This window comes from Trichosurus vulpecula, chromosome 5 (assembly GCF_011100635.1).
Source record: "Trichosurus vulpecula isolate mTriVul1 chromosome 5, mTriVul1.pri, whole genome shotgun sequence".
NCBI lineage: Eukaryota > Metazoa > Chordata > Mammalia > Diprotodontia > Phalangeridae > Trichosurus > Trichosurus vulpecula.
This window is the reverse complement of record NC_050577.1, coordinates 130508230-130532834: the sequence shown is the minus strand read 5'-3', so window position 1 is coordinate 130532834 and position 24605 is coordinate 130508230.

Sequence of the window (24605 nt, the reverse complement as noted above, 5' to 3'; positions counted from 1 at the left end):
ATCTCTTAATTTTACCTCAACTTAATCACTAATTACATGGAAAGGCTCACTTAGCATGTGCCAATAAGAAGACTGAATATAGCTAAATGTCCTTTTCTTTTCTAGTTCTTTCCTGATCTTCAGTATTATAATGGATGGGTTTCTATAACTGTAAGTCAGTATTACAGTCAGTGGTCAATTGAATCTAATTCTTGCTAAGAGTATATATATATATATATATATATATACATATATATGTATATATATACATATATATATATGTATATATATAGTTCTGGAGCTTACTTAAAGTCAGCAACAGAGACAATGAAATTTCAGCTTCTTCAGTGTGTGTCATATACCACAATCTCATTTTATAAAGGAAGTATTAAGTTGATTGAAACCAAGTAAAACAGTTTTGACAGGTTCTGATGGATTTTTTTTGTCAGCTTTGATTCCAATGGTTTTACACTCATAGAATCTTAGCCCAAATTGAAAATCTCAGCAAAACTTTACAGTTATAAATTGTAAGTACACAGATAAAGAAATATGTTTAAAATCCATGTGATATACAAACTAATCAGCTTCTTTCATCTTTCACCCTAGCCAATTAGTACTCTAGAAATAGTTCAATGGATAGTAATGATATAGCATAATGATGAAATCAGTTTAAAAATTGATTATATATGATGATGATGATGATGATGATGATGATGATGATATACACCTGATATGGTGATACATAGAAGATGGAATACTGAACAGAAATTAATGACGACCTGGGTTCTAGGGCTACTTCAGACACTAAGCTGTGTTACCCACAGAAAGTCACTTAAAAGCTCTGGGTCTTATTTTTCTGTAAAATTAAAAAAAAATTAAAATGACATCAGGGTCTGATTCACAAGGCTGTTGTATCAAAGGAAATAATATCCATAAATTTTTTTAAGTTAAAGCACTACATAAATACATCAATTTAGCAGTAGTAGTACCAACGTTATTTGTATTATCAGTACTAACATATAATTTATTTTTTCAAAATATTGTTTGAAAATAATTTTGCATAACAATTTTATAAATACTTTTCTTAAGATCTTTCACTAAAATGTTATAAACATCCCAGTTGTTGCCAAGGAGGCACATTTAAATTTAGACAAAGCAGGAGACAGTATTTTAAATATAATTTGCAAGGAAAGGAAGGAATGAAGGAAGGAAGGAAGGAGGAAGGAAGAAGAAGAAGAAGAAGAAGAAGAAGAAGAAGAAGAAGAAGAAGAAGAAGGAGAAGGAGAAGGAAAAGAAGGGAAGAAGAAGAAGAAGAAGAAGAAGAAGAAGAAGAAGTAGAAGGAGAAGAAGAAGAAGAAGAAGATGATGATGATGATGATGATGATGATGAAGAGTGAGGAGGAGAAGGAGGAAGAAGAGGAGAAGGAGGAAAAGGGAAGGAGGAAGGAAGGAATTAAAGAAGGAAGGAAGGAAAGAAAGAAACTCCCAATTCTCTCCTATCCCACCTTTACGCAAGTTCAAATCTTCTTGAATTAACAGCTGAGATCTTGCATACGTAGATTTCACCTGCTTACCTATACTCAACTAATTACACATAATGGCCCCATTGATAACAAATAAACCTGTAGGTGTGTTATTTAAGGTCCCAGTAAAGCTATCAATCATAACAAGTGAATGTTCAAAACATCATCAGATCCAATGTTGCTCCAATCCTCATAGCAGCAAAGAAATCTACACACATTATCAATGCAGGGGGCACTGCTGTCTTCAAGCCTTCCTTCTGTCAGGCCTCCCCACAAAACAAGGTCTTTTAAAGCAAAATCACTCACTCTCTCACTCACATAATTTCCCCTGCCTGTTCTCTGTGCCTGGCTTCTCTTTTTCCAAGCACAACTCTCACTACATCTTTCCCAGCTCTGACTCTCTTTTCCTCCTCCACCCTTTCCTGCACCTCCCATTCAGCAAGTTCCTCCCACTAGAAGCTCATGTGCCTTACAGTCTTGTGGCTCAGACTCATGTGACTCAGGCAGGTCACATGGGCCTATTAATGGATGGGAAAGATCTTCCCATTTTCATTAACACAACATCCCATAAGATTATATCAAATACCAATTAAAGAAAGTAGATGATAAAGAAGATTTAAATAGAGAAGACATGTTACTCATGACACAGAAAGCCGTAGACTAGAGACTTAGGAATAGAACAGAAAGTCTGACAGAAAAGGTATTAGAAGCCCAGATGAGTCAAGTTTTCTGCTACTGTAGCTTACTCAGGTCAGGGAACTATTTCATTAGGCTCCAAATCCAATAATGCAAATAGATATGGGTAGGGACTGAATGATGAGAAGCATTCATAAAGGTAAGATAATGTAAAGGGTTCTTAAATACAACTGACGGATATGGACAAAAAAAAGAGACAGTAATTCTCAAATAATGATGAAAAACATAGAAATAATAAATACATGAAAAAGATAAACATAAGGAAAAATAAAATAGAATTTTCAGCTAAACTATGCTGAGAAAAACCTTATCACTAAAACTATATGTTGGCAAAATAGGAATGCAATTCTTCAATGTAAAAAAAAATGACAAATAAGCAAACCTCAAATTAGAACAAAAAAGAAAGGTAAAAGACAAACAACTACAAAAAAACTAGAAAATTGCTATGAAAAAAGAATTATTTGAAAAAAAAACAAAATTAATAAAACTTTAGATAATGTAATCTAAAAAGAGGGAAAAATAAAATTGCTAAAATAAAATATGAAAAAGGGAAACACAAGATAGAAACAAAATTGTAAGAATTTATTATAAGAAGTTTTATACTTTCTGAACTGTGATTTTAAACAAAATAGATAATTATCTATAGAAGATGGTGTCTGGAAAGCAGGGACTTGCATGAGCTCTCCCCAAGGTCCCTACAAACATCTACAAAAGATAGCTCTGAACAATTTCTAGAGCTGCAGTACCCATGAAATAACAGAGAGAAGCAGGGCTCCAGCCCAGGAAAGCCTGGATGGTTGTAGGGAAGGGTCTATCACAAGGAGCTGGGAGCAGAGCAGAGCCCAGCATGGGCTGTGCGAGGACCAACCAGACCGGGAGCCAGGCAGAACAGGCCACTGGGCCTTGATGGTCGCTGGGCCTAGATGGTCACTGGGCCTGGATGGTTGCTGGGAAGGGTATATCCCATGGAGCTGGGAGTGGAGCAGAGCAAAGCCCAGAGTGGGCTGCCTCAGGACCAGCCAGACATGGAGCTGGGGGGAACAGGCCACAGGACCCTGAATCATTGAGCTGTGGCAGTTACCAGACTTCTCAATTCACAAACACCAAAGACAACAGAGAAGGTTAGTGGAAAAGCTTCTGGGATGCAGTGAAAAGAGTTCGTGCTCAGCTGCCACTCCAGAGGTGGTGGAAGTGGCGCAGCTCTGAGGCTGCTTCCAGAGCCCCAGCTGCAGTAGCTTCTGGCCCAGGGCCCACCTGGAGGGAGGAATTAAGTGGCTGGTTAGAGCAGGAGTACAAACTCTGCCTTGCCCTGCCTGGATCCTAGCCACAATCCTGGTTGATGGTTCTTGGGGGAGAAGGAGCACTGGTTTTGCATAGATTGCTGTATAGAAGTAGCTCTGAAAACAACAGGGCAGCCCCTAAAACTTGGGACAAAGTACTCTCTACTCTACAAGCAGTCATAACTTTACAAAAAGCTCAAGGGTCAAGCAGTTGGCTAGGAACATGAACAAGCAGCAAAAATGCTCTCAGATTCAGACTCAGACTTTGGAATCTTTTTTTTTGGTGATAAAGAAGATTGAAACATAGAGCCATAAGAAGTCAGCAAAGCCAAACAGCCTACATCAAAAGCCTCCAAGAAAAACATGAACTGGTTTCAGGCCATGGAAGAGCTCAAAAAGGATTTGGAAAAACAAATAAGAGAAGTAGAGGAAAAATAGGGAAGAGAAATGAGAGTGATGCAAGAAAACTATGAAAAATAAGTCAATGACTTGCTAAAGGAGGCCCAAAACATACTGAAGAAAGTAACACCTTAAAAAATAGACTAATTCAAATGGCAAAAGAACTCCAAAAAGCCAATGAGGGGAAGAGTGCCTTGAAAGGCAGAATTAGCAAAATGGAAAAGGAGGTCCAAAAGACAACTGAAGAAAATACTACCTTAAAAATTAGTTTGAAACAAGTGGAAGCTAGTGACTTGATGAGAAATCAAGACATTACAAAACAGAACCAAAGGAATGAAAAAATGGAAGACAATATGAAATATCTCATTGGAAAAACCACTGACCTTGAAAATAGATCCAGGAGAGATAATTTAAAAATTATTGGACTCCCTGAAAGACATGATCAAAAAAAGAGTCTAGATATCATCTTTCAAGAAATTATCAAGAACTGCCCTGACATTCTAGAGCCAGAGGGTAAAATAGAAATTGAAAGAATCCACAGATCGCCTCCACAAAAAGAGTCCCAAAAGAAAACTCCTAGGAATATTGTTGCCAAATTGCAGAGCTCCCAGATCAAGGAGAAAATCCTGCAAGCAGCCAGAAAGAAACAATTTGAGCATTGTAGAAACACAATCAGGATAACCCAAGATCTAGCAGCTTCTATATTACGGGATCAAAAGGCTTGAAATACGATATCCTGGAGGTCAAAGGAGTTAGGATTAAAACCAAGAATCACCTACCAAGCAAAACTGAGCATAATTCTCCAAGGCAAAATGTGGATTTTCAATAAAATAGAGGACTTTCAAGCTTTCTCAGTGTAAATACCAGAGCTGAATAGAAAATTTGACTTTTAAACAAAAGAATCAAGAAAAGCATGAAAAAGTAAACAAGAAAGAGAAATCATAAGGAACATACTAAAGTTGAACTGTTTTGTTTTTTTGTTTACATTCCTACATGGAAAGATGATATGTATAATTCATGTGATGTTTTTCAGTATTAGGGTAGCTGAAGGGAATATACATACATATATATATGTGTGTGTGTATATATATATATATATATATATATATATATATATATATATATATATATATATATATATATATATATATGGACAGAGGGCACAGGGTGAGTTGAATATGAAGGGACGATGTCTAAAAACAAATCAAATTAAGTGATGAGAGAGGAATACATTGAGAGAGGGATAAAGGGAGAGATAGAATGGGGTAAATTATCTCACATAAAGGTGGCAAGAAGAAGTAGTTCTTTGGAAGGGTAGAGGGGGAAGGTGAGGGGGAATGAGTGAATCTTGCTGTCATCAGATTTGACCTGAGGAGGAAATAACATACACACTCAATTGGGTATCTTACCCCACAGGAAAGAAGGGGGAAGGGGGTAAAAAAGGGGAGACGATAGAAGAGAGGGCAGATGGGGGAGTAGATAATCAAAAGCAAACACTTTCAAAAAAGCACAGGGTCAAGGCAGAAAATTGCCTAAAGGGGGAAAGGATAGAAGGGAGCAAAATATAGTTAGTCTTTCACAATGTGAGTATTGTGGAAGGGTTTTGCATAATGTTACACCTGTGGCCTATGTTGAATTGCTTGCCTTCTTAGGGTGGATGGGTGGGGAGGGAAGAGGGAAGAGAATTTCAAAGTTTTAAAAGCAGATGTTTAAAAAAGTGGTTTTTGCATGCAACTGGGAAATAAGACAACAGGCAATGGTGCATAGAAATCTATCCTGCCTTACAAGAAAGTAAGGGGAAAGGGGATGGGGGGGAGTGGAGTGACAGAAGGGAGGGCTGATTGGGGAACACGGTAATCAGAATATATGCCATCTTGGAGTGGGGGTAAGGGTAGAAAAGGGGAGAAAATTTGTAAATGCTGAAAATTAAAATATTAAATAAATTAAAAAAAAGAATTCCTAGAAGAGTTACAGAAAGAGTTAAGATTCATCATTAAAAAATGGGAAAATAAATGTAAGTAATTCAATAAGTGTATGAAAAGAGAATCATCTATCTGGTATAAGAAGCACAAAAAACCTGGAGAAAATAATACCTGAAAAACAAAGGAACAAACAAACCAGAACGGGCTTAACGGTAAAAGAAGCACAAAAATCCTCAGAAGAGATGAACTCTTTAAGAAGCAGAATTGGCCAAATGAAAAAAAAAAGATGTACAAAAGCTCATGAAAGAAAATAATTCCTTGAAAATTAGAACTAGGCCAGGGCCAGGTGATGATTCCTTGAGCCATCAGGTGATAATAAAGCAACCAAAGCCATGAAAAGTAGAAGAAAATGTCAAATATCTTATAAAAAACTGTCCTAGAAAATAGATTGAGGAGAGATAATTTAAGAATTATTGGAGTATCTGAAAGCCAGGATTAAAGAGAGAGCCTAAACATCAATTTTCAAGAAATTATCAAGGAAAAATGGCCATGTCATTCTCAAATCAGGAAAAAGAATCCACTGATTGCCACTTGAAAGAGATTCCAAAATGAAAAATCTAGGGATATTACATCCAAATTCAGGACTTCCCAGGTCAAAGAGAAAATACTTCAATAAGGCAGAAATACCCATTTAAATTCAAGTAGCCACAGTCAGCATTGCAAAAGATTTAGCCACTGTCATAATAAGGGAGCAGAAGACTTGGAATATGATATTCCAGAAGGTAAAAACAAACAAACAAACAAAAACAAAACTGCGATTACAACCAAGAATAATATGCTTGGCAAAACTAAGTATGATCCTTCAAAGGAAAATTACTTAATGAAATCAAAGACTTTCAAGTATTGCTGATGAAAAGACCGGGGTTGAATAGAAAATCTGATTTCATATACAAAGTTAAAAAGAAACAAAAAAAGGTAAACACAAAACATAAACCATAAGGGAATCAATAAGATTAAACTGTTTATCTCTCTTTAGGAAGATGACGAATATAATTTTTAAAAACATTTTTACTATTGGGAAATCTAAAAGGATTCTATAAAGATGGGACTGGAAAGAGTGAATTATATTGGGATAATGTAAAAAGAAAAGATAGACAAGAAAGTGGGATGCCCTGGGAGAGTAGAAAAGGGAGATGAAGATTGCGGCAAGGATCTTACACAAAAGAGCCATGTAAGGAAAAGCTTTTACAACGCAGAGAAAAATGGTGTGTGTGGTAGGTTGTGGGGCAGTGGGTGGCAAAGCTTAATCCACTCATATCTAAGTTGACGAAGCAAGAAACAATATGCGTATATACACAATACACAGATGTACATATATATATATATAGATGTGTATATACATATACATAAATGTGTGTATACACACATGTCCACACATTTGGTTGATAATATAAATCTATCTTACCCTAAATGGATGAGGTGAAAAGGCATAAGAGAAAGGGTGGGCACGTAATAAAAGGGAGGGCAGATAAAAGAAAGCAGTGGTCAGAAGCAAAACAGACTTCAGAGGAAGGACAAAATAAAAGGAGAGAGAGAGAGAGAGAGAGAAGAGAGAGAGAGAGAGAGAGAGAGAGAGAGAGAGAGAGAGAGAGAGAGAGATAAAAAGAAGAAAATATGATGGAGAGAAAGTCACAATTACAAATCATAACTTTTAATGTAAATGTCATGAACTCACTGTAATATTAATTAAGGTGGGGCTTTTTTTCTTTTTACTGTTTTCTCTTTTAGAAGCTAACGTGATCAAGCACCTTTGATTAAGTGTTGCTGGTACTAAGCCCCAGGACCACACCCTTTTCCTGATTAGGTGTGAAGCCTTCGGAACCTAAAAAGAGTATACAAACTCACAGGTTAGCATTTTGTTTGGGGCTCTCATTCACTGGAAGAGTGTTGGTGAGAAGATTCTGTGTAGCTGCTGTATTCCTCCAGCTTTGAAGAAACTGAGATGTTGGTGCTTCTCTGGTAACTATATATTGCTATAGATAGAATGGTTTATCTTATTTGCTCTGTTCATATTGTCTTTGTTTGCATTTGCTCTGAAGTTCAGGGTGCTGGCTTTTCCCCCTGAACTAAGTGAATGATATATGTATGTTTAAATAAAGTGAGAATGTAAACTCCTTAAAATTGCTTTCCTTAATAAAGCAGATGAAAGAACCTGTGCTGGCAGCTCTTGTTGCATTATAGAGCAACAGCAGGATATCATTTTCCTACTGAAGACTCCTCTAGCTGCTTGCCAAAAATGTTGGCATGCTATTCCAGCATTATCATTTTCTATTATATGGTTATGAATTTTTCTATATTTGGTCTGTCACTCATTCATTTAAAATTTTTTGGTTAAGTCTCCAGTTGAGTCTCTATTTTTTTTTGTTTGTAGTCTCTGAGGCAATTAATACTCTTATTGCATTATGGTCTATATACGATGTATTGATTTTTTTTATCCCCCCTTTACATGCATTTGCAATATCTCTGTTCCCTGATATATAGTCAGTTATTATAAAAGTTCCATATTGTGCATAGAAACATGTATATTTTTTTGGTTTCCCATTTAGAAGACATGCTTTTTAACTTTTAATTTCTATAGAAATTTGTACAGTTTCCTATTTTTCCTTTTGTTTATCTTTCTGGTAGACTTATCCCAAACTTGTAGGGCAATATGGAAATCTATCACTATTGTGTTACTTTCTGTGTTATGGAAGCTCAGATAATATTTCCCTTATGAATTTGGATGCTAAGGCATTGGTAGCATATACATGTGTTAGGGATATATTTTTTAATCATTCCCTTCAGTATGATATATTACTTTTTAATTTGCCCTTTTTAATTTCTGAATACTTATTTTGGCTTGTTTGATAGCATGATGGAAATTCCTACTTTTTGTGATAGTTGGTGCCTAGTAATTTTGCCCCATCACTTAAGCATTATTTTGTGTTTTACAAATGTTTTATTTAATTCTAAAATTCACTTAAAAATTAAATTCCAAACTCTTTCCCTCCTTTGATCCCCTCCCCTACCCACTAAGCAGGCAAACAATATATCAATTATACTTGTAAAGCCATGGAAAATGTAGGCAAACAATATATCAATGATACCTGTAAAGTTATGGAAAATATATTTTTGTATGAGCTTAGTTGCCAAAAAATAAAAACAAGAAAAAAGCAAGTGAGGAAAGTATATTTCATTTTCTACTTAGAATTCATTAGTTCTCTCTTTAATGGTGGATAGTATTTTTCATCATGGGTTCTTTGGAATTGTCTTGGGTCATTATATTGATTAGTCTTTCACAGCTCATCATCACTACAATATTGCTTGTACTATATACAGTGTTATCCTGGTTCTGCTTGCTTCACTTTGAATGAGTTCATAAAAGTTTTCCCAGGTTTTTCTGAAATCATCCTGTTTATTAGTTCTTATTACACTATAGTATTCCATTTAAAACATATACTACAAATCATTCAGCCTTTCCCTAAATGACAGGCATCACTTAAAATTCTAACTCTTTGCCACTGCAAAAAGAGCTGTTATAAATTTGTTTGTACAAATTTATCCTTTCACCTTTTCTTTGACCTCATTGTAATATGCTAAGTGCATTTAAAATAAATAGATAGATAAACAAACATGTAAATAAATAAATTAATTCTATTTCAATAGGTAAGTGCTCAAGGGACAGAAAGCCTGAATATTGGAATTGCTAGGTCAAAGGGCATACAAAATTTTATAGCCCTTTAGGTACAAATTGTTCTCCAGAATGGCTAAACAAGCTCACATTTCTACCAACCTTACATTAGCGTTCCAATTTTTCTCCCTCCCCTCCAGCACTTGACATTTTCTTTTCTGTCATGTCAGCCAATCTTATAGGTTTCAAGTGGCATGTCAGGGTTGTTTTAATTTGCTTTTCTCAAATCAGTAATGATTTAGAACACTTTTTCATATAACTATTGATACTTATGATTTCTTTTGAAAACTGACATTTCATGTTCTTTGACCATTTATTACCTGGGAAATTGTCTCTCTTTTTTTTAAATAAATTTGACTCAGTTCCATATATATTTGAGAAGTGATGTCTTTATCAGAAAAACTTTCTGTATTTCCCCCAGTTTCTTGTTTTACTTCTAATTTTGACTTAATTTTGTTTTTGCAAAAGCTTTTCAATTTCATGCAACCAAAATTATCTATTTTACTTCCCATAATATTCTCTATCTCTTCTTTGGTCATACAAATTCTATTATCTATTTCTATAATTTATTGTGGGGCAGGTAGGTTGTGCAATAGATAGATACTGGGCTAGATCTGAATTCAAGTCTAGCTTTACTATCCCTGTGACACAGACAAGTCACTTAACTCTTTTTTATTCAGTTTCCTCATCTTTAAAATAAGCCAAAGACCCTCAAAATAAGGCAAGGAAGTGCAAACCACTTTACTATCTTTGCAAAAAAAATGGGGTGTATATAGAATCATACCTTCAAGAGTATAAAATACCAAACTATCAGAAGACAATTAAAGAAATGGTAAATAATCCTGTCTCAGAAAAAGAAATAAATATAGTTATGAAGGAACTACCAAAGGTGGGCAGGATGAGGACCTGGACCTGATGGATTCACATGAGAATTCTGTTCTTTATAAGTTTGACCACACCAAAAATCAAAAGTAAGTGCACCAACAAATATGAAGGTCAAGTAGTATTTAAATGAAAATATATAAGAAGGTCCTCCCAATCCACCCCTTTATGCAAGTTGGATATTCATAGGTATTTCACATTATACCTCATTTCAGACTTTTTCAATATATTGGACAATTGTGCTGACTTTTTTTTCCTTTCTAAAAAATCCACTATTTGTCAAATGGCATGGCTCTCAGGTGGGGTAAGGAGGAGGGATATGTGGCATATCATGGAAATATGAGAAACAGAATTCACCAATAAAAATTTATTTAAAGAACAAATAAGTGCAGAATGCATGAAAAGTCTGTGTTGTAATCTAGCAAGGCAGAATCAGGACTAAAATAAATACTATTACAAAATATACATTAAAGTAATTTTAAAAGATGTAAATAATTTGAAGCATGGTAGTATCAAACTAACATAATAAAATGATTATTTACCAAATTAATTTTAAAAGTTTGATGTTATAGCAATCAAATTATCAAGAGAACACCTTACAGAGCTAAATAATAGCAAAATTCATTTAAGGCAACAAAATGTCTGTAATGTCAAGGGAAACATAATTTTTAAAAAGTTGCAGTGAATGGGAATAATACTTGAAAACATAAAATTATACTCTCAAGCAGTGTTCATTGAAACTCTCTGAAAGTGTAGGAAAATAGTGATCCAAGACAATTCTGTAGGACTTATTAAGAAAGGTACTGTCCAGCTCCAGAGAAAGAACTGGTAGAACCTGCATGCAGATCAAAGATAATTTACTTTCTTTATTTTCCTTGTTTGTTTTTGTTTGTTTTTTTTCTCAGAATGATTTACATAGAAATGTGTTTTGCGTGACTACATATGTAAAACCAGTATCAAATTACTTGCTTTCTCAATGTGGGGGGAGAATGGAGTGAGATTTGGAACTAAATTTAAAAAAAAAAGAATGTTAAAATTGTTTTTACATGTAATTGGGGAAAATAAAATATTAAATAAGACTTTTTAAAACTTCAAAAAATAAAAACTTGCTTGTTTTTTTAAAAAAAATCTTTAATAAACCCTATTTCTTCTAAGTTAAAAAAATGAGGTTGTATCTGTGAAACACGCTAGATAAGGAAGAATAGGAAACAATTGAACTCAGTACCCCAGAGTTTAGTAAACCTTTGAAAATGCTGTAAGGTGTTTGGAGAAAACCACCATATTTGACAAGAACTCCTGGGAAAGCTGTACTACACATAACCTCAAAATGTATATAGAATGTGAAGATTAGAGCTAAAAATGCAGGTGACATGAATATTAGAACTCTATCTCTCTCCTGTATATACACACACACACACACACACACACACACAGGGCAAGAGTGAGAGAAAAAGAGGTAGAGAGAGAGAGAGAGAGAGAGAGAGAGAGAGAGAGAGAAAGAGAGAGAGAGAGAGAGAGAGAGAGAGAGAGAGAGAGAGAGAGAGAGAGAGAGAGAAAGAGAGAGAGAGAGAGAGAGGGAGAGAGAGAGAGAGGGAGAGAGAGAGAGAGGGTAGAGGGAGAAAGGGAGAGACAGAGACAGAGACAGAGAGAGGAGGGGGGGGGAGAGAGGAGATTGATTATCTCTCACAACTATGACTCAGGGCTGTTAGGGGACATATTAAGCAAAAAAAAAAAAAAGGATAAAGGTAGGGGTGTGGTGCTAGAACCAGCTCAAAATGGCTCACGAGAGCTGATTGATAATTTTTCGCTTTGAGTATTTACACCATAGAAATCAGCAAATTATAAAAATCATGGTTTTACTTTTTTGTACTGATTGTCTAGTCTTAGTAAGGTAATGGAAAAATGACAAATGCAAATGAAATTAAAGAATGTGACAGGTACAATTTTTTTTGAGAGCCAGTTGTTAAACATTTAGCAGTACAACCCTAGATGGAAGCAATCATAAAGGATCAAGTATGTCATGTTGACTACCTAAAAATGCAAAAAAAAATACTTTTCATCAATAAAAGCAATGGTACCAGAATAGTAAAAACCAATCAAGCAAAAAACAAACAAGCTTTATATTGGGTAAAACAAAGTGGAATCAAACAATCTACTTTAAGAGACTGATATAAAAATTAAGTATCTAACACAAATTTGTAACACAAGGAACCACTCATGGGAATGTTTTTTTTTCCTTTCCTTTTTTTGCAATATGGCTAATATGGAAATATGTTTTACATTACTTCACATATATGATGGGTTTCATATTGTTGCCTTATGAATAAGTGCTGGAGGAACCTGAGAAAGGTAGAGAATTTGGAATTAATTTTGTACAAATAGCTAATGTTAAAAAAAGAAAAAAAATATGCATTTTCTATACCTCAAACAGATCAAAGAAAGGGATAAAGTCCCCATGTGCACACACAAAAATTATATTAGCACTTTTTGTAGGGACAAAGAATTGTTAACTCAGGAAGTGCCCATCATTTGTATAATCAATGTATGCAGCAGGAAAGTAATCAATTAATAGATAAAAAGAGACTGAAGATTGGAGAGATGGGATAGTAGTAAGCATGAACTATTTGCAAACACTAGAAGGGATAGGATCAAGGCTATATTTAGTGGGTTTGATCTTGACAAGCTGGTGGGCCACTTCTTCCCTAAAACTTAAAATAAAGGAAAAGATAGTTGGGGATCATGTCAAGCAATTGTGTAATGAAGAATGGGAGACTACAGATCTCATGATAAATAAACCCAGGTTTCTCGGAAAAACCTATGTGGTGAGATATTCAACTGAAAATGTGGGGAAAATGGTAGAAAGTGCCTGAGCAGAAATGTGGACCTGCCTCTTTGATAATTATACTATAAACTCATTTATGATTTACTCCAGTGAAAGGTCAGTTTACTTTAGATAAGATAAATTTACATGTAGCTAAACAACTCCACATATTTGAATGGTTTCTGTCAGCTACATTCAATAAAATGTGAGCTGTAATAGAGAAGGCAGGTGTTGGAAATAAATAAGATTATGGTTTGGTAAGACATGAATGGCATACCCAGGACAAGGAGTCATAGAATTTGATAGCAAACAGGAAAAGTAGTTGAGATACTAATCTAAAAGACTGATATTAAGAAGGGATGAGAGCATGGTTAAAGCAAGAAATTAAAGTGGGATGGATGAAATAGCATAGCTTTACCAATATGGCCACTGGAAAGATGGAATAATAAGAGATTATGATCAGATAAAGTTTAAAGTTCTGAGCATGAAAAGATAAAAAAAATGAGACCATCCTTGGGTATAACTTTGATGGTATGGAAAGATTAGATCATGGAAACAGTGTAACAAATAAAAAAGAGCATTCTCTCTTAATTACCAAATCTAATGGCCTTTACTCAATCATTATCCTTTGTGACTTCTCTGAAGCCTTTGACACTATTGATTGTCCACCTCTTAGACACTCTCTTTTCTTTTGATTTCATCACACTATCCTCTTAAGGTTATAGATAAGTTGGGAAATATGTATGGAAATTCATATATATATATATATATATATATATATATATAATGCATGAATTCATAAATTCATACATACAAACTTATTAATGCACATAATTCATACGACATTCACAAAGAGGAATCATATCTTTACTAATGCAGAAATATGTGTCACCAAATTCTGGGGTTTCAATATTAAATTAAGTATTTGGGAATCAGGAAGTGACCTTTCAAATATGAAAGGAAAACAGTCTTCTTGCTACCTGTTTAAGTGATCCTCAGTCTCTTTTGCTGAATCTATCTATGAAACATCTTCTACCCCTAAGTATGCCTCAAAGTTTTGTCCTGGACCCTTTTCTACTTTCTCTTTATATTCTTTCACTTGATGATCTTATCAGCTCCCACAGTTTGAATTATCAGCACTATTCAGAAGATTCCAAGAATTCTATATCCAAACTCCCTCTCTCTCTCCTTCTCCCTCCCTCCCTCCCTCTCTCTCTGCCTCTCTCTCTCTCTCTCTCTCTCTCTCTCATTCCTTACCACATCTGTATTTTGAGATGCACAGATGGATATCCTGTTGTCATCTTAAACTCAAAATGTCTACAATTAAAACTTATCATCTTTCCCCTAAATCAAACTATTTTATGAATTAATTTTTTTTTTCTGAGAAGAGCACAACATATTTCCAGTCATTCAGTTTGGTAAATTAATTATTAGCCTCTATACCTCACTCTTCCTTTCTGTGTATGTCAATATGTTGCCAAAACTTGTCATCTCTACGTCCTTAACATCTCTCCCATTAATCTTCTCCTTCCTATTCACTCATGTATCCCCTTATTTCTGGTCAAACATCTACCAACCTTGTTCACTACTTCTCAATTGAACTAGTAAAACAAACCCTCCTAATTCACCCCTTAAGCTTGCTTCTAGAAAAAGAGAAGAGAAAAATGAACATATCTCGCTTCTTTTCTGAGACAAGGAACATTAGAACATAGAACATTACATAGATTGTCAGACATATTTGACATGTTATTTAGTTTTCCAGGAATGGTTCTTTATCTTCTCTAATATTTTCTAAATGATGGTTTTCTGAGTAGGTGTGAGGAGAAAGTGATATATTTGGATGAATATGATTTTAAAAAATGTATAAATAAATGTATTCATGCATGTATGTATATATGTATATAAACCATACACACATATTAAATGTCAGAAAATGAGTTTATTTGTGTATATACAAATATGCACTTTTGTATGTAGAATATTTATACATAGTTAATTTCACTGAAATGCTGGAGTCAGTAGTTGTGACAAAGCTTACTTTATTTCATCACTTCAAGATGGTGTTGAGTATGCTCCCTGCAAAAACAAAAGAATAGCATATACAGCAGAAAAGGAGGTGGGAAGAAAAGAAACATTGACAAGGAGATGCTACTGACAAGTCAGCAGAGAGGCTGAACAAATAGGAGTAAAGAAACAAAAAGACTCCTGATACAAAAGATAATTACTTTGTTTTTGCTTCCCTAAAAAGCAAGGCTAAACCTTGGAAAAGAATGGGATAATTTCAACATAGTTACAACTGGATTCTAAAAAAATGAGATTAAAACAACTGTAAGTAGACCCAGTATGGCTCTAAAGCTAATAAATAAAATAAAGAATAAGAAAAAGCACAAAATTAAATTTCTTAAAGAAGATTCCATAGAAATAAATGAACAGAAGGTATACAATTTTAAGAAAAAGGGGGTATTTATCCTTGCTAAAGAAACCTCAGGCAAGCAGGGAATCAGATAAGGAAATTAAAAAAATAAATTTGTGTATATGTACATATATTAAAATACAGATATGTGTATGTATATATATATGTACATATATTAACCCATACATTCATATATGTGAAGTTGTTGATGCACACAATCTGTACATATTAGCAGAAAGGAATTAGATAAATAAATTATATTTACTAATCCATAAATAAAGGTCCCCAAATTTTAGAGCTTCAACATTACACTAAATATTTTGGAATCAGACAAAAAGAAGGTCTTCCTATGAAAGAAAAGTTTAAATCATACAAAAGTTTTAGCTGATGCTGAAAAATGCAAAGCTGTAAGATATTCTGAGAAGCAAAAAAAAAAAAATCACAGTCCAAAATAACATAATCTGCAAAATTAAACTTAAATTTCTTGAAAAAGGTGAATTTTCAGGTGGAATTTTCATGACCCAAGATGAGCTTGGAATTAGATAAGGAAACTTATCAGAAGGGCCAAGAAGTCCTAATAACTTCAGAATATTTACTGCTAACATGCTTCAAGAAGTCACAGCTGGCATCTTTTTGAAATCTCACTTTCTCCAAGAAACACTAAAAAACAGAAAGAACAAAGATGGGGTAAAACTCTGAAGAGGATAAAGACTTGGATTGCAATGGATTCCTTCAATCATTGGTAGGTCTAAAATGAATAATTAAATAACTAAAACAATTTCTTTAGTTTTGAAAAAAATCACAAATTTCAGTCATGATTTTGCATAACAGAAAAGTAAAAAAAATATTTCAGTGTGACAAGGGGAAAATAAATTATGATTATGGAAATAATAGGAGAAAAATAAGAATAAATAATTAGTAAATATGCATTGAATGGAATGGAATCTAAGTACTCAAAGGAAAAAACAACTTCTTCTCAAAGAGGCCATGATAGTAAGGCAAGCAGGTCATGTTAGTGTTTCTCTTTCAAAATTTAATAAATCTAATGAACACACAGAAGGAAATTATAAATCGTAATAGAATTTCAGAAAAAAAACTAGAAACAATGAAATTCTAACAATAGATTACATTATTTAAGGTACATTTTTTCAGTATTATGCAGTGTGTTTACAAAAATTGATTATACACTAGGAAATTATATATATGTATATATATACATATATACATATATATATATATATAAAATAAAAGTGGAAATTAAAATTATATGAAATTTGTTCTTTATAGTCCCCCCAAAGAAAAAATAGAGTAAACATATACAAAAGATGCATATCTGAATAGAAGCTAAGTAGTGATATCCTAAACATGAAAAGTTCAAAGGAAAAAATAATAAACATATTAAAGAGAATAATAATAACTAGTATTAATATAGTGCTTCAAACTTTAAAAAATATTTGTATATTATCCTCTTTCAAACTCAACAACACAACTATTAGATAAGAGCTATTATTAAGCTAATTTTTTTTTTACTTGCCCCAGATTCTACAACCAGGAAATACCTGAAGCAGGATTTGAATCCAGATTTTCCTGGCTAGAGTGCCAGCACACTATGCATGATGTCAAATTAAAACATAATCAGCAGAGCTAAATGTGTGAGATGCAACTAAAATAGATCTGAAAGAAAAATTCACATCTCTGGAAACCTATATCAACAGACAAAAGACGTGAAAATTAAGGAAATACACAAGATTTTTTTAAAGTAAATTAGCCAGTGAGCAATTTAAAAAAATCATAAAAAAATCAAATTGTAAACTGATAACATTAAAAACAAAAATGTTATAAAACTGAGTTTAAAAATAGTAACAAAATAAATCAATTATGTCAGCTACCAAAGTATAATCCACTACCAATTTAGTGCTACCCTAACCAAAGCAGCTATTCAATGCTGTAAAATATCTTATGTTATATGAATGAAAAGAACAGTGAATTTGGTATAGAAAGATAAAATAATGTAATTAGAAACTGCTCTGTTAAAGTATACACCAGGATAAAAGGGATATGTGAATATCCCTAAAAATCTAAAAAGCTCTAATAAACAATTCAGGCAACAGAGATAATAAACAACCCAGTATCAGAAATTGGCTAGTCTAGTCATAAATTTTGAAAGGAAGGAACCTCTTGGGTTGATACACATGTGAATTGTATCTCTCATTTAAAAAACAATCTCCTAGCTATGTAAACTATTCTCAAAAATGGAGAAAAAAGTCACCATATCAAATTTCTTATATGATACAAATATTTGCCTAATATCCAGATGATTATACAGCAATATCAATAATGAATGTTGACAAATATATTTTAAGATATAATATTTAAAGAACTACACTAATTTCCCCCCAAAATAATCACTCTGGATCAGTTTTTATCTGTATCAGTGATTAAAGCATGATTCAACATTGGGCAAATAAGTTTCATATTCAATCACATTAATAACAAAAACAAAAAACTATATCAATGGGAAAGAGCCTTCACTAAATTATACAATGATTTATTTAATATTAGTAAGAGTTTTTTTTTAAATAAACTAACTTCCTTTAATATGATCAAAGTCATTTATCCAAAATTCTGGAAGCTTTCTTGATAAAATCAGGATAAAATGAAAATGATCACTGTCACTAATTCTGTTGAAAAGAGTGTAATTATTAGTACCTATAACAATAAACAAAAAGAAAATTACATAATATATATAGGTAAAAGGGAAGAAAGTTTATATCAATTTGCAGACAGTATGATTGTTTGATTAGTGATTTCTAGGGAATTAACAACAGCAACAAAAATCAAGAAAATACATTTATTATAATAGGAGGATGCAAAATCAATTTAAAAAATAATTTTCTGTGTTGCTAACAAAATCCAGGAGGAGGAAATAAGAAGAAAAATCAATTTAAGATAACAAAATCCATCAACTATCTGAGAATTAATATGCTAATAAACACATATAGGAATATACAAGTGCAGCTAACTCCCTTTTTTAACAGAAATAGAAATATATCTTGGTAATTAGATAGACATTTAATGTTCTTGTCAAGATTATACTGCAAAAAGTGTTAGCACTTCCCAAAATGCACTAAAGATTAAGCTATTCCAACAAAAATACCTAAAAGAAACTTTACAAAAGTAACAGTATAAGAATTTTGGTTGGTTTGTTTTTCTTAGGAATAAACATTTATAACAGGGGAAACAGAAAGTTGACAGTATCAAATTTCAAGCAATAGCAGGGTCACTAATTCTCAAAACTTTCTGGAATTAAAATGGAAAATTAGGTTAAGCTACAGGCTATATAAATAAGACTTAGAAATAAACACTTTATGAGCAAGACAGAACTAAATTCTAGTAACAGTGTTATGTTTCAGAGTCTCAAGAACACAGAGTACAAAAGAATAGAATCTTTATCTGGTTAACAACTGCAATACAGAAGATATGTGTGTATGTGTGTATGCACATATACATACATATACATATATACAATATACACATATCTTCTGTACTATTCTATATGCATATACATATATGTATATATACATGTCATATTATATATTCTGTATACATACATATATGTATATATACACACATATTTATATAGGACATACAGGACAATAAATTTGTCCTATATATAAGACAATAAATTCAGATCAGCATCTTTCTCCACAATACCTACCTCCCTTCCAAATGAATAAAGTAACAAAATATAAATGTGGGCAATTTTTAAAAATGGAGGAAAGTATATGGTTTTATTTCTTACAATTATAGAGAGGAAAAATTGTAACTAGATAATAATGGAAGAATCATAAAACACAAGGAAGAAAACTATGTAAAATTAAAAACTTTGCAAAAATAAAATCAATGTTCTTTGAAATATCTGAAAAGTTAGAGAATGGGGAAGATTTTGAATTAAACACATCTGATTAAAAAATCTGACATCTATAATCTATAGGAAATTGACACAAATGTTCAAAAGTAAAAGACACTCCTCCATAGTTAATTGTCAAAGTTATGAACAAACTGTACTACTGGTAATAAAAAGCCACAGAAACTCATTGAATGGGGGGATAACTTGAAGAGTCTTCTGCTATACAACAATCAATTTAGTATGTGAATAGAGGATAGATTGGTGTCAGGAGAAATCTGAGGCAGGGAGATCCAAAGTCTACTTTATTAGTCTTTATGAACTGGCTTGGTGGCTATATGAGTGGAGTTAAAGGTATGTATATGAAAAAAAATGTTGTAAAGTCAGAAAATACAGGGTTTTTCAAATGTAGAGAGACTGAGAGTAAAGAATTCAGAAGGACATTGATATTATGAGCCTATGTAATTACATGGATGGTAGTGTCCTTGACAGTGATTAGAAAATTAAAAAGAGGAAAGAAGGTTGGGGGTTGAGAGGAAGAATGAATTTTGTTTTGGAAATAATGAGTTTGAGACACTTACAAGACATAAAATTCAAGATGTCCAAAAATAATTTGGTGATTCAGGACTTGAATTTACTGCAGATAATGGACTAGAAAATCAATTAAGGAGTAATAGAATGTTTATCTTCCTGCCCTATGGATCCGAGATTAGATAACATAAAATTGTAGTAGACCCTGCTCTTTTCAGCAGTACATGAGTGCAAATGCAATCCCATATGGACTTTGGGTCATATCTAGGCATTCTGCAACTGGTTTTGATCTGTTAACAATGTGGTAAAAGTCAAACATTTTATTGGCTCCTGAACTGAAATTGGATTACATTTAAAAGTTGCTAATGGACAAAACAAAACTCTTTCTCATTTTTACCTAGATGGGTTAGATAGTGTCATAAGTTCTTAATGGGGAGAAGCTTTAGGCCCTCCTTCTAGACACTGATACATGATGCACAAATATGGGACTACATTCTTTCCCTATGAATTTTCACTTTCCTGCTCTGGTAAATCATATTGAAGATGATTGTTATTTTGTGAGAACTGAAAGGTCTATATAGCTAATGTCATAAGTATGAGAGCTGTGGCCCATTAGAGGTGTTTCCCATAAACTAGACAATGAAGAGCAAAGTCCCAAGTAACATATTTAATCCAGCATAAAACAAAGGTAGCTAAGAGGGAACTATAATGATTCTTTCATTAGCTATGCCAGGGCTGTCCAAAATACAGCCTGCAGGCCACATGGCCCACTGTGTGATTTTATGCCGCCTGCCTGTGGGTTTTAATTTTCATGAGAGTGAAAATAAAATAATAATTCACATGGAATGCATATTAGAGATTTTTTTAATTTTATCACTAATAAATAATCTCCTTGATGTTGATTTTCTTTGGTGTTTTTAAACAGTATTATGAATGGAACATATCGCACGGAATTTTCAATCAATTTGTGGGATACGTTCCATTTGTATGATGCAGACTAGTCAGTATGCACCTACTTTTATACTGTTGTGTTGTCACTTTGTTGTTTTGTGTCTGCTTTTGCACTTCATGCCTTCACCTGTCATAATGATGATGTGTGTTCCCCCACTTTCTAGTAGTCTACTGTATTTTTTATTCTGGGTGCAGCCCTTGAATAATTATTTTATTTTACTGCAGCCCTAAGATAACGTAAGGTTGGATAGCCCTTACCTATGCTGAATTGAGAAGTTGATGAAACACATGCTACACAGAAACAGTTGTAAATTTAAGCCCACTCTCCTCAGGGACTAAAGAAGTACATGAGAAGCTATGCCTCCAGGGGATAATGTTTGTATTTCTGTCCTTGCTATATCTTGTCATTTAAAACCTATTTCTAAAAGGTAATTGATGTTAGTTGGCTAAGAGAAATGGGTACACATCAATAGTAATTATTATTAGGGAAAACACAGAAGAATAGGGGATTGGGCCCACGGCATTAGGGAGAAGATACCTGAATTCTGAGGTGCACACCTTGAACATTGAGGTGTGTTGGAGTAAGCCTTCCTCTAGGAGGGGGAATTCAGATTCTTCCTAAACCAAGATTGCTTGAATTCTGCACATAAGCCTTGAATGTGGTTTCATTTTGTTTTGAATCTGGTCTAGGATTAGTCTGTTATCATTTCAAAAGTTTATGGAAAACTTGGCATTTTTCAGCTTTGACCAAGAAAAAAAAACAACGATTCTTTTCTTAAAAGTTTTGAACCACTGGATAGTTAATGAGAATATAAATGTCATTGTTTCTCCTTCTCCAAACCTGGTTAATGTGGAATAAAGGAACAGGAAATGCTTAAGCAAGTTTTCTAGTGACTCAAAGGGTGCCATTTTTACCAGAAAGATTCCATGTTTGTGTATATATATACATACATACATGTCTAGTTTCGCTACTGTGATCTCTATCATCTGTATTTGGCTGCCTTTCCAACTATGTGCTCCTTAGACTCCTCCTTACAGTCATAGTTTGTGAGATGGGATCAAACAGACTATTACTTCAGTGCATTACAGAGCTCATTCCATCTGCTAGAAGCAAAAATTTATAGGACATCCTGTCTTGTCAGTTTTGATAAATCGATCCCTAAAAAACTGAGGAGTAGGGAAGGTGAAGAAAGGTAGAGAACTTGTTTTTGAGCAGTCATTGCCCAGTGCCTGGATTATGGTTGATGGAAGAAGTTTTCATGGAAGCCTTTTAGTAAAAATTTGCCTCCTTAAAATTAAGGGAGGAAATTTTGCCCTCAAGGTTGCTTCAGGGAGTTGTTAGACAAAAGTGAAAGCCAGTTTGGGAACAGGACAGTTAGCATAGGCTAAGTAGCACAGTGGATAAAGCACTGGATTTGGAATAAGGAAGAGTCATCTTCATGAATCCAAAACTGGTCTCAGACACTTACTAGCTTTGTAATGTAAAAATATCCTGTTTGCCTTAGTTTGCCATTTGTAAAATAAACTGGAGAAGGAAATGGGAGACCACTCCAGTATCCTTCGCAAGAAAATCCCAAATTGGGTTACACATAGTCAGACATGACTGAAATGAATCAACAACATAGTCATCACAGGCTATAGATCTCAGGGGATTGTGGGGTTATACAAAGGGGAAATACTTTTTGACATGCTAGTCCTTTATTTATCTATTCTCAGTCTAACTATTTTCTGTCACTAATTTGTGCTTTGTTATTATTATTATTTTCAATTTGACATTAGGCTGATGGTAAATTGTTTATGTTGTCTCCATTTTCATTCTGTTTAAAGTGTCAACCTGGATTTTAAAAGGAACTCCTTTTTCAGTGACATGTATCTCTGGAGCAAATTCTAGGCAAATATATTTGAATACAAACTGATCAAAGAGTCACAAGGAAATGCAAACAACTGGATTATCCCTTATGACAATGACACTGGTAGATGATAGACATTCGTATGTGTATAAGAAAGAGAAGATCACAAGTAGATTCATTCACTCAACTATCAGTCCTCTGTAAATTCCAGATGCCTTGAAATACTTTTATTATCCACCTTCCCAATTTTCCCTTGATCTCAGATACATGTCCAATTTTCGTATATCCAGAATTTGCATTTCATAGAACAAAAACTGGGTCAAGTAACTGAGGATTTTATCTTGTGCAATATGTGACTCTCCTGAAGGATGTCTTTAATTTCATCCTTCAGGGGAAGGCCAGAATCTTCCTAGTTGAAAAATGCACTAGTCCCAAACAATTACTCATGCTTTAGTCTCAGGCCCTCAGCTTCTGTTCTGTACGTGGAAGACTCCTGTTAAAGTCATGTATCATGCCAGATCCTCAGCTAATCCCTCTTGAAAGCCCAGACCATGTCATTGGGCCTTGGCACAGGAAGGAGGACTTCAGAGAGGAGCATGAGTGTCAGGGCAGCAAGGTAAGGTCAAGCCCCAGAAAAGGAGATGTAGGGACAGGGTCATGATTTGCTTAATCTGGCAAACTCAGCCCACAGCCTTGAAGCTATGGCTTCTCCCTTCACTCTGGTATCCACTGATATCTCGCCATCCTAAGCAATGGACCATTTAGGCTATAAGAAAACAATAAATTTAGAGACATGCTGGAAAGTTAGATGAACCACGATGCTAGTGTCATCCTCTTCAAATATACTTTCCATTTTTTCTTATTTGCCTTGAATTTTCTGATTGTGGGAACAAGTATTTTAAGATATCATTTTACTGTTGAGGAACATAAAGTTGACAAGGTCAAGTGATTTGCCCTGGGTCATACAGCTAGCAGGGGTCTGAGACACCTAATTGCCTAAAAGAAGTATATATTAAGTTCCTGTTATGTCCTTGTGCTACTCACTTTGCTAATGTTATATCAAAATGCTTTCAAATATAATTTCACTTGATCCTCACAACAATGCTGCAAGGTACTTGCTATTATGATTACAATTTTGTAGATAAGGAAACTGTCTGTCATTAAAACATATATTCCTTAAGGGTAACAAAATATTTTGGTTTTGCTCTCTACCACTTAGCCCCTGACACATAATTACTTTAAAAATGTTTTTGCTAATTTTTGAGGGTGGTAAGATACCATGAGAGTCAGGGTCATTTGGGGGAATTAGCTGATATGTACAAAAATATAAATTTTAAAGCAAAGTATCTTTTAATTTGACTTTTACTTCTTTCTATTTTGCTGTGGAGTGGGGTGGGGTGGGGTAGGGTAGAAGTAATCATAGTATTTTATTATTCCATGATTTAGCAAACTGGCATATATTTGCCTTTAATAATTTTACATATCATATTTCCTCTGAGATTTCCTTTTTACACCAAGTATAATACAGACTTTTTAAACATGTTATACTTCATTTCTTAAATCTTTCAAGCATTCCCACTCAATTAGCCATTTAATTTTAGTCTTTCCTCCCTCCCTTGTTCTCCTTCTCCTTCCTTCCCACTCTCTGTCACTGTTTCTCTATTTCTCTGTCTCTATGCCTATGTCTCTCTCTCTCTCTCTCTCTTTCTCTCTCTCTCTCC